Consider the following 9925-nt stretch of genomic DNA (forward strand, 5'->3'; position numbering starts at 1 on the left):
GGTACACGCAGAAGGGGAGGTGTCAGAGAAAAGCTGAGGCTAAGAGGCTAAAGGTTTCATTTCCGAGCTTAACAGGCCAAGCCAAGCTCCTTCGCTAAAATATGGGTATACTGGCCTCTGCTGTCTGGCGCAGGCTCAGTACAGCCCCCAACCTAAGCAGCCTGAGCGGTTTTGCAGCCGCAGCAGGAGCAGCAGTGCCGAGATGCCCTTGGAAGACTGCGGGCTGCTGGGTAAGAGCAGTTCCTACAGGGGCAGAAGCACAAGGTCGCTGACAGCGCTGGGGGCGGATGGCATAATTGCAGCTCTCCTCTGGAGTTCAATATGCTGCTCCTCTAGAAGCAGCACACTGTAGGTGGGCTGCGAATCAATTATACAGCCGATTGATTGCCAGTGGAACTCGAAGGGAGTCAGCAACTCATGGCACCCTGCTTGTTAATAACCAGAGAATTAGAACATTATATTCACTTTCGGCTGAGAGCAGGCTGCACAGAGACAGGGGCCAGGAGACAGAGCACTTGAAGGGGAAAAGAGTGCACAAGAAAAATAAATGAGAACTGTTGCCCTTTTCAGGATTGCAATTGTGTTAATGCTCAATTCCATTCTTTATTCAAAGGCGTAAAGCGTGTAGGACAGTTCTGCACACAATCTATCACTGCACTCGAAAATGCTTTGAATCACATGAGAGCATCTATGGGTGATAAAGAAGAAAGTACAGAATAATAATATATTCATGTTCTGTAACCAAAGCTACAAGGTGTTTGCTAAATTATGTTAAGAAAAGACATCTCAAATGAATAATTATGATTACTAATAGTAGTATTACTAATGCCACCAAATCAGGTCCGTTTTAATAAGCAAATGGCTCGTCAACAATATAGAAATGCTTCTGTGAGATTTGTGCTTGATCTGAAAGTCAGAAAAATGCCTAGATGCCTAGGTCCTTGAATAGACTGCGCTGTCTGGAATTATGCCACACAATGTCAAAACTCGCCAGCTATTTGTCAGCATGTCTGCTGCTCTAATGATTCAGAAGGTGGCTTTAAATCTAAATACAATCTGCCACCTTACCTACTGTATTCAGGCCACTGTGGCACAGTGAAGTTTGATTCATTGTTCGCTAAGGTCTCCTGAACACACAAGTTATTCAACCCCAACTAGACAGGATTAAAAAGGAAGTCCAGAGCAGGTTTATTTAAAATTCAAGCCATCTGCACTTCTGTTTTCTACAGTGCAGCTTGGAGAGATAATTGAATACAAGCTTAAGTCACGTGCGCAAGGAGATTTCATAGGAGGAGGTAGTGTGCTGTGCACAGTACAAACAGGAAATGGGAAATTCATCTTCGGAAAAGAAGTTTTCCCCTCCCCAATTCGATAGAAGAAGCAAAGTTGCAATCTGACAGTCGCCAGGGATTTACTGCCCAGACTAAAATACAGGGTGCTGGAAAACACAGTACTCAGAGCCAGCTATAGTTCTTTGCCAAATGATTTAAAATCCTCACTTCTGGAATCATGCAAGGTGCATTGCTATTTGGTTGGACGGCTGGGATGTGTATGAAAAACAATTACATGTGGACTTGTTTTCTGTTACGTTTTTACAAACTTGAAAGGCCCCGTTTCCACGCCTTCCTAAATTGCAGATGCAGCTTGCAGAAATGGTTTCTCTGCGTCTCTCAGACATGACGCTTTTCTGGATTCAGTCACCCGGCTCCTGTCCCCGTCTCTGTCCTGGGGCGTCCAGCAGGATGTCAGCCTGCTCCTCCCAGCAGAGGGAGGCAGGTGGCTGGTGCGCTCAGCCTCTGCCCCTCCCTCTGCTCTGGCTCCCAGGTTGGTGAGGATATTGACTCCCAAGTCAATATCCTCAAGAACCTGTAACCCCGTACCCCTTTATCTCTCACCCCCCTGTTAAAAAATGAGTAAAAGTAGGGCTGGGTATGGGCATGGCTGACCTCTGACCCCAGCTGGTGCTGTCACATCTTCCGCCAAGCAAGTACCGATCAAAGAGGATTTTTTTTTACTGCTTCATCTTTTCTATTCTTGGAAGATCAGTAAGCATTAGAATTCTGCCTTGTACTAGAGGTGGGTGAACCACAGTTATCTTGATCAACCGTAAAAATATTGTTTTCATCAGAGAAGCTATGCGTTTAAAACTACATAATGGGAAATTGGTTTTTGATGGAAAGACTGAGTTTCTGTAACAGTGATCTGAATTGTTAAAATATATTAAGAAGGCCTAAACCTCTAGTGAATCGTTTGTTTATAGCTGCTGTGAATGTTGCTTCCAATGCGTTTTTCGCTGGTAGAGCACTGAGAAAAATATTAAGACAATTTTCAAAGCAGCGTGTGATTCAAGTATTAAAATCCTCAAAGGCCCTGAGAAAGCCAGCCCGGTGCGGCTCTTCAGAGTCTGTACAAGTGGAAATTCTGTGTAAATGCAATTAAAACTTGTAAAGGCGTTTCTTTGTGCAAGAGCCTGAGGCAGTCTATAACAAGATGGCCAGCCATATAGTTGAAGTCATTTCCTCACTGCTTTCAAGTTATAGCAGGATGAGCAATCTGGATCCGTAAGATACTAACTACCAAACTCGCTAGATGGGCTGAATGACCTCCTCACGTTTCTCATCTTCTTCAGAGAAGTGCTTGACGTGGGGAAAGTACAGTGTATGGCCCCCTCTAGTGGTTTCCAGGTGCTCCTACAAGTCATGGTGACTGAAGAGAGTGACAAGAACCAGATGCTCCTCATTCAGCACATGAGCGAATGTGTTTGTGAGCTTGGGCTGGCGCCTGGCCTGGCTTGGCTGTATCACATCGCCTGTGGATCCGATATCCGGGTCTTTATTCCCAAATCCTAAAAAGGGTGAAAACGTACGAAGAGGAAAACCACAAAGGAGCATTTTAGGCAAACAGAAAGACACTAGAACTGAAACCACTCCTTCCCTCCCCATCAATTGTGAAGGATTTGTTTGCTCTGTACTGTAGGTTGGGGTTTTCCCTGAAAAGCAATTGGTTTGGAAGTTTTTTAATTGCTGATCAAAATGTGATACACAACGCAGTGTGTTTTTTTAGTAACACAAGCTATGCCAAATAGACTGCACACACTGAGAACGGCTCTGCCAAACACACAGAGGGCAACTTAAAAACCTAAGGGTGGCCAATACACAAACGGTAACTGCAGTGTATTTAGCATACTTATTGATCAACGACTCTGAAGTTATTCAAAACCTGTACCTGTCATAAAAGTAGGGAGGGAGATTTTTTTTAATTTATGGACAGAATACAATTCTATTGTAACAAAGTTTCTTTTTTATCTCTTTCCATGCAGATTTTCTCTAAAGCCTCTCTAGCTGCATATCATTGCTTTCCTTCAGGCAACATCTGAAACAAATGGCTGCTTTGAAAGAAATCCGGATTATTTTCATCAAAATTTATTTGGCATTTTTGTCCTTTGGGGAGTGTGTGCACAGCGCTCAAATCGGACCCTTCTTTTGGGGAATGTCCAGAAATTCACAGGTGGTTGGCAGCCCTGCTAGTGAGAGAAAAACAGCATCTGAATTCAAATGAGCAATTCCCAAGCAACGGTACAGCAATTACAGATCAGTCTAATGGCTTCAGCCCCGAGTTGGTCCTCACCATTTCCCTGTGCTTCCCAGGGAAGTGAAATTAATGTAGCACGTCTGATGTACATCCACACAACAGGTTTGTATGCAACTCACTCAGAGGACAAGAAGAAATCTGAGCTTGCATACAGCAGCACCTCCGCCGTCTGCCTGAGGCCTGGGTGGCAGACAGGCTGGTGTGGAATCTTTCATAGCGTCCAAACAGGGAGCAGCTCGGCTTTGTCCTCTTTTTCAAACAACATGCTTGTTGTTATATAATTGCCATAAACCGAGCATAACGCAAGAGCCGGATTCCGATGAAAAGGCTGGTTTGTTCCTCCATGTGATTGAAACGCACAACTTCCCCTCCCTCCAGAAGGGCGGCGCCAGAGGAGTCTGGGGCTTCATCTCCCCAGGAAGTGGGAGGTGGGATGCATGATGGGTAGAAACGCCCGCTCGGATAAGTTGTGGCCGTGGTTCTAGGTCCTGGTTCTGGCTGACCGTTGTGGTTTGGCTGCTTAATCACCTGGTGCTGTAACGGATCTGCTTGCTATTTTAGACTATTTCCTGCACTCAGTCCTTAGTTACAAAAATACCCCCAAAGCATTATTTCCCACTCCTTTGGCTCACAGAATGAAAAATGCGGTCTCCCCTACTTAAGAATTTGCTCCCTCATTTCTGCCTGAACAGCTCTAAATAGCTCTAAATAATGATAAACTGATGATGCCCAGACTCAGGTGATAAAGATACTGTATTAGACATCTCCCACAGTGAGTCAATGTCTTTCCTTCTGAATAAATCCAATTGGTTATATTTTAGCTCACGCACCTGAATGAGAGCGGGCCTGAAACTCACTAATTAGTGAAATGGTAGGTAGGTTAGGTCCCCTTTTCAGGCCATAAAGGCCCATGGGGGCAAGGGCCACCATCTTTCTCAACCATCCAACACTGTAGGTGGAGGTGATGTGGTCAGCATAACACTCCGGTCAGCCTATTACCCCCGGGAGGACTAACCCCCCCAGTACTCATTTGGAAAGCAGGCTGAGTGGGCCTGGGAGCCGTCTGGACATCTAGAAGAAATTAGAGCCAACTCTATCGCTTGCCCCTACCTGGGATTGAACCCTTGCCGTTTGAGCTACCATGGCTCCAATTAGCTAAATACCGATTCCAAATCTCGTCCAGCTTTTCAATAAGAAGCCTGAGACAGAAAACAAAAATTAAATAGCCTGCGATTAAGAGCTCAGCTGGAGCAGCAATGAGAAGACCCAGGGGTTGCTTAGGAATAGGACCGAGAACCACTGTACTGGGGCATTTTGAAACCAAGGCCTGAGTGTGTAAAAAACAAACAAACAAACCAGCAAGCAGATAAATCATTGGCAGTAATTAACACTGGGGATTAAGGGCCCAGGAAGAACAGAAACCAGCAGACACAGAAGTACCCCAGGACAGGCACTGAGAACCACTGAGATATAACCGATCTAGTTTAATATGACACTGACAACTGTGATAATGAGAGGATTAATCTGATAGAGGTGAAGAGAACAGGTGGTATCTCACGGGTTTGCTTGTATCAGCAATCCTGAAACTGTATTCTGAAACCAAGCAAGCTCCACTACTCTTACTCATACTGTTCAGCAGGGGAGCCTGAGTCTAGCCCTGCAGGGCTGCTGTCCAGCAGGTTTCAAAGGTCTCTTTAAACCTCCTGTTCCTGAAGAGCAAGGAGAGGCTTCAACATGTCCAATTAAGCAAATAATGAGCTCAATTAAGTATTTAAGGGCTGAGGTGAAAAGAAATCCAGAAACCTTCTGGCTGTCCTGGACTGGAGTTCTGTTCCTCTGCTGTAGTGCCTTTGTTCTTATCTCCAGCTTCCAGACAGACATGCTCGGCTGTGAGATGATCATTAAGTTTTATGCCAGTGGTTTCCAGGTTTGTTTTTCATCCTCGCCATGAATCAAGCATTATGCACATTAGTGGCTGTGATCCTTTCTGCATCAAATGCAATTAGTATACAGGAGATCTATATGGCCTTACACAATAGGGTGTGTTATTTTTAGTTTGACAAATTTAATCTGAATTTGTCTAAAACAATGAATGCAAGAGTGAGCTAAAACATGCTACTACCATAGCTGAAGGGTAATTAGAAATTAATTACTAAATCTGTTTGAATGGTCACCTGAGTACCAGCAGCAATCTGACTGAGGCAGTATGGGATGGAATCAAACTTGTATACTGTACCTGGAGAACATTTTGCTAAGAAATACGGCACGAATATAACACTACCAATCCTCTGTCTGCAGACTGGAAACATTAAGAAATCTAAAAGCAAGAGAGTGGCAATACAAGCTATTAAGCAAGTTCCATCAATCCATCCATTTTCTAACTGTTTAATCCAGTTCAGGGTCATGGGGGAGCCTGAGCCTATCCCAGCAAGCAACGGGCACATGGCAGGGAACATCCTGGACGGCACGCCACTCCGTCGCAGTGTGAAGCTAGCTATTTATCTTAATCCATACAGTATGTATGGATTCAGCCTGCTGAATTTGTCTTAAAGAGGGAAAAAAAATCAGTGCTGCTATAAAACATCAGCAAAAGAATAACAACTCTGGGTAGGTAATAATCTTACCCGAACGCGAACCTTTAGAGAGAAAAATGCTCGATAGGAGCGTTGATCCTGTCCAAAGAGGAGACTGAGACCAGTGGAGTGACATATGATTCTACCCACCCGTTGTTGGTGGTGAGGGTCCCAGCAAGCTGGAAGTCTTGGAATTGTATGACATAAGGCAGGGCAGAGGGAGCATGGCTCCAGCACAACCATGCAAGCAAGGAGACTGAAATACCCAGTCACTCTTAGCTAACAAGGGTCAAGCTGTAGAAAACACCCAGAGAGAGCCTGCACACGAGACAAGTCGGAATCGAACCCGGGACCTTGGCGCAGTCGGGCAGGAGAGCCGATCACCGCACCACTGATTCCTGAGGATCAGAAATGAGTTGCAGACACCACGCACTGCACTACGGAGAAAAAGGCTGATGTAAATGAGCTCACATTAGGCGTGGTTATTGGGGCCAAACCTGGAAACCACTGCGATGAAACTTAATGATCGCTGTGGGCAACAGCAGACCGAGCTCATGTGTCAATTCAGACAACCACAGGGGCTTACAAGTAGTAGTTGGTGGATGGCAACAGGAAGCCACACAGAGCTACCAGACTGCTATTTTGGTAGAGCAGTGTAAACACTGTATACATATTCCCCGCAGGACACTTCTTTGCATAATTGTGGGTAAAAGAAATCTGAAGAGTGATTCATGATGTAACAATTGTACAATAAATTAGTAACATCTGATCTGGAAAAACAAGGGATTAGGCTAAATAAATATTGCAATGAACTGATGTAGCATAGCAGAGTGAATGAAACCTTCTCAGGATGATCTGCCCAGTTTCTTATGCTCATGGCAACAGGGTGTGAACACGAAGCTGTTCTGTTTTTTGTGGTTATGTTGTGCTGATTTTAAAAAATCTGAACAATGCAAAGGGCATTGTTACCAAGAACACAGGCACTCCAAGGAGACAGAACTTCCTGCATCTGAGCAGCAACAACCCAGAATATCCAGCGACTTGGATTAGCTTTTTTCAGGCCTTTGTACCATATGAAGGAAAATAATTATCATAAAACTTCAATCTTCTAATTGATTAATCCAGTTCTGGTCTGTAGGGGAACAGGCGCCTATCCTGACAAGCAATGGGCTCACAGCAGTGTACTTCCTGGACAGCACACCAGTCCATCACAGGGCATACACAAACAGCCATGCACAAACTCATTCTAGGACCAATTCTTCTAAATGCCAATTAAACTACCAGTATGTCTTTGGACATTGGGAGGAAACTGTAGAACCTGGAGAAAACCCATGTGAACACTGGGAGAACATGCAAACTCCACACAGACAGCACCCCAGGAAATGAAGAAATGTCTGTAACTAGGTTATTGAAGCAAAAACAAGGAAACTGTTTTTTTTTGTTAATTGAACTAGAACTATTTGGACAGATACTGAAGTACTTTTGTGATATGGGGCATGAGAAGTATAATCAGGGGTATGACAACTGTCTCCACTATCTAGGGATTGAACCTACAACCTTCCAGCTACAAATCCAGTACTCTAACCATTCCTCCACATTGCTTCAAAATACAGTTACATGCTTCAGTTTTAGGAAAGCCTAGTACTCTGTTGGCTAACATTGCTAGCTTAGGATAAAAGGCCTGCATTTGTCCTAAGGAAATTTCATAATTTCCTTAGATTTGACGTTCACTTTTTGTTATTAATAGAGATGACTGTTATGTTTTGGAGATAAGCAAAATCAAATTCCTTGCTGACATTGTTCTACTCTGTGACACTGCTTTTGGAAGACATCTCCTTGTGGAGTTGAAGACTCCTTGTGTATGTGTCCATGTAAATTCACAGCTAAATGATGTATGAAAAACTTTCCAAACACACAGGGTAATCTTCAAACCCTTTTCTATCTCTGTCTTTTAAGAACTTGTGTGTGGGTGTTTGCCTTCTTTTTTTTAAAAAAAATATCTCCTTCTTCAACAAATACCCAAGAGAGCTTCAACATAGTCTCTCACAACAATGTTCGTTTCAATCCATTTAACATGTTAATTGCATCACATTGCCCGCTGGCCTACTGATCTCTTTCCTGGGAATATTCACAGGACTAACACCCTTCTGAAGTCTCCAGCAGATTGCTTATTGCTGTCTTTACAGTATGCCCACAGTGGCTATTATCTCCAACAAAGCTGGGCTAATTAGACACTGCTGTAGCACATTTGGCAGACTCAGGACTCATCAGGAGGATGAACATTTCATACTGCAGTAAAACCTTTTAAAACCAGATTCAGCCTCCAACTTGTTTCTGCCTTTTTTTCTTCTTAACAGATGTTTTATTTTTGCCTTTATTAAATCTGTGTCCTCTTGATAAAAAAAATACAACTGCAGTGCTGTTCCGAATTAAAATCTTGATCGCACCTCCTTTGAAAGAGGATTTGTTTTTCACTTGTTAGTGCCCACCACCTTGTCTCAGTGAAATACAGTCTCAACACTGACAATAAAAGGTGCTGTCACATCCTTTTGTGTGCAGGTTGAATGGTTTTAAGGGCTGTTTACGTGAGAGACGCTGAAAAGGGAGGTATTCATTTTGAGAGCTACTGTATCTCCTATATACAGGACAGCACTGTCAGGGTGCTGATAACAGCTCACACTACAGAGGCCTGAGGTCATTTGGGACTGCCAGGAAATCCTCCCACTGCTTATCCTCCTTTCTCACCTGCATTCCTCTTTCTTTATTATTATTATGGGTGCAAAAATAAATTTCACTACAGCTTGGTAAATCCCAGTGGTTTTACGAGAAAGTAAACAAACTGCATACCTACTGATTGACAGAAGCATTGGCACTTTCTAGCTCGACCTCATCAGATCTCATGCCCTATGTGATGCCGGGCCTAGTTAGGGCCGGAACGGGAGAAAACCAGGCTGCAGGTTGTGAGTGTGGTGGTGGCCCAGTAGGTGGCGCTCTTCCCCGTGGGCAAGGAGGTCCTTTGGATGAGACAATGAACCGAAGTCTTGACTCCTTGAGTTCCCATGCTACTGTTCACAAGAGTAGTGGTATTAGCCCAAGTATCCAGGATATATTCCTCTCGAGGCTTGCACAACCATCCATTAACCAAACATGTGAAGCAGGTGATCACTTCTCTGCCTGACCTGCTGCTGCACAGTGGCTACAGTGTGTCGCCCAGGAAGGGGCTGCACCAGAGTAAGGAAAAAGGAGGTCCATTCCAACATGTTAAGTTATATGCTGTATAAATGTAATTAAGTGTTATTAATATTTCCCTAAGGACAACATCATCCAAGGACTGAATGCTTCTGAAGGCTTGGCATACTTGGTGAGAAGTTTGGTTTCACCCTCGTGGTTAATGGGGAGCCTCCAGGCCACAGGACGAACCCCAGTCAGACTCAGTGGATAAAAGGGCAGCTGCAAAGTGGAGACAGGGCAGGGAGGGATACTGGAGACGAATGCAAAGGGAGGCGTCTGAGTTCAGTTTCTGTAGCTGGTCTGGTGGTGATGGTGATGAGGTGCAGCTGTGTGAGATCGTCTCGGCTTTGTTGTCCCTCCTGGATTTCAGTTAATAACTTCCATTTATCATAAAAGCTGGTCTCTTTGAATTATAAACTGCTAAATGTGAGTGATCAACTTCATTGTATAGTACTGATAAGTGGAGAGTATCATTCAAAGCTGAAAAGCTGAAATACATCAACATCCTTGACTGTAGCTCACGGCTGTCT

This window comes from Atractosteus spatula, chromosome 7, assembly GCF_055471065.1.
Source record: "Atractosteus spatula isolate fAtrSpa1 chromosome 7, fAtrSpa1.hap1, whole genome shotgun sequence".
NCBI classification, from domain to species: domain Eukaryota; kingdom Metazoa; phylum Chordata; class Actinopteri; order Semionotiformes; family Lepisosteidae; genus Atractosteus; species Atractosteus spatula.